This window comes from Otolemur garnettii, unplaced genomic scaffold, assembly GCF_000181295.1.
Source record: "Otolemur garnettii isolate 467f Iridium unplaced genomic scaffold, OtoGar3 scaffold00044, whole genome shotgun sequence".
NCBI classification, from domain to species: domain Eukaryota; kingdom Metazoa; phylum Chordata; class Mammalia; order Primates; family Galagidae; genus Otolemur; species Otolemur garnettii.
In genome coordinates, this window is record NW_003852439.1 from 11,188,013 (window position 1) to 11,189,673 (window position 1,661).

At 60.2% G+C, this 1,661-nt stretch overlaps 2 protein-coding genes across 4 annotated transcripts in view; one reads left to right on the plus strand and one right to left on the minus strand.

Annotated features, from left to right (window-relative positions):
- Positions 1-688, minus strand: part of ANKS3 (ankyrin repeat and sterile alpha motif domain containing 3) — a 37,635-nt gene extending 36,947 nt beyond the window's left edge. For all 3 annotated transcript variants that reach the window (XM_012805795.2, XM_012805793.2, XM_012805796.2), the window contains exon 1: positions 524-688. The gene's annotated coding sequence lies outside the window, so the exon portion shown is untranslated. The remainder of the gene's footprint in view (positions 1-523) is intronic.
- Positions 689-879: 191 nt separating this feature from the next.
- Positions 880-1,661, plus strand: part of CUNH16orf71 (chromosome unknown C16orf71 homolog) — a 27,098-nt gene continuing 26,316 nt past the window's right edge. Inside the window, exon 1 of the mRNA XM_003790944.3 lies at positions 880-921. The gene's annotated coding sequence lies outside the window, so the exon portion shown is untranslated. The remainder of the gene's footprint in view (positions 922-1,661) is intronic.

Below are 1,661 nucleotides of genomic sequence, written 5' to 3' on the forward strand. Positions count from 1 at the left end.
AATTTAAGGTTGCCCCAAAACTCCATCAGTGAAATGTTTGGCGGGCCCGGGCTGGGGATTCGAACCCACCACCTTAGGTGTACGTGGCTGGCGCCTTAGCCAGTTGAGCTATAGGCGCCGAGCCCATTTTCTTATTTTCAAAATAAATGTTAACTGAAACAAAAAGTGCTGCCGGTGGCGACTGCCACGCCCACAGGGAAGGTCTGCCCGGGACAAGGGATGTTAGGGCCACCTCAAGAAAATGCAGCGGCGATGGGGGGTGTCGTGAAACTCGCTCACAGGCCGCATGGCGGGTACCCAGACAACAGCCCGCGCACCTACGGCCACTGATGCTTATCGATGTCTCCGTCGCTGACATCTTCACCCTGACCCAACAGCGCAGAGTTCCCGCTCCACACCTACAGAAGCGGAGGCTCGGCGTCATCTGGCCACGCGGCCAGCAAGTGCAGAGTCGGGTGCCCCAGCGCTGGGCCCAGATAGCAGGAGCCGGCACCTGGCGAGGCCCAGACGCCGCGGACCCTACCTGCGCTAGGCCTCAGGCCTCTGGCCGCCGTCGGGCCGTCGTCGCCGCCGCCGCCTCAGCCAACCCCGAGGGCCGCAACCCGCCACAGCGCCCGGCCCCCGCGGCCTCGATGCCGCCCCGGAAGTGGTTGCGGGAGCGCACGGAGCACGCCGGGACGCTCGCGGGTCCAAGTCTGGGCAGTTCCCCGGAGCTGTGGAATTTGCAGCCTCTCCCTCCGGCCTTCCTGTCAGCTTGCCCCGCGAGTTGTGTGGCGCCCACAGCAGCCAATGATGAGAGACTGTGTTCCCGGTCCCGCCCCCTACTGAAGAGGGGAACCAATCCTATTACAAGAGAAACAGGATGCCACAAGTCCCGGAAAGGGAGCAAAGGAGAAAGCCTCAGGCAGACCGCTCAGTAACGTAAGGCTCTGTTGGGGGGAAGGTGATATAATAAGGTGGGGTGACAGCCTCTGTATGCGTGCTGCGACCCGAGGGGGCATACGTGATCCGAGTGCCGCGTTGGATGGTGTTTATAGCCCTGCCAGGACAGCGTCGGAAGTGAGGCGGCGGTTTGAGGCGAGGGGCCTCAGGGCTGCCGCAGCTGCAGATATAAACGTCAAGAGTTGGCTGGGACAGAGGAAATCAGAGCCTGGGCGTGGGTGAGAGAATGGGCAATAGGCTTTCGGGTTTCCCAGGTTTAGATTTTACAATCGCCACTCGGAAGGCCGTTGGCGTCTGGTTGCCATAACAACCGCCTGCCTCCAGGCGGGCGGGGCGGGGCGGAGCTAACGGGCTGCTGCCAGGGCAGGGCCTGCGACAGCGACCTTGCTGGCTGATGAGTAGAGCTCCTCTACTTCGCCTTCAAGACCCTTCACCGTCCTGTCCGTTTTTACTGCAGAGGTCAGCAAACGTGTCGGGCATTTTTCACTTCTCTAGGCCTCTCTCTACGTACATTTCCCTCTGCTGGTAAAGCCTTTCCCAGCTCTATTGTCTCATTCGCCCTAAAGAACTTAGAGTCTCCAGTGGTCTTCTCCTGGGCGATTCTGTGCCCTTACAGAACAGAACCCCACATCCTCTGGTGTGTGTACCAAGTGTGCCCCCACCCTGCTGCTCCCAGCTCAGGATGCACCAAGCATTTGCCCTTGGTCTTTTTTTTTTTT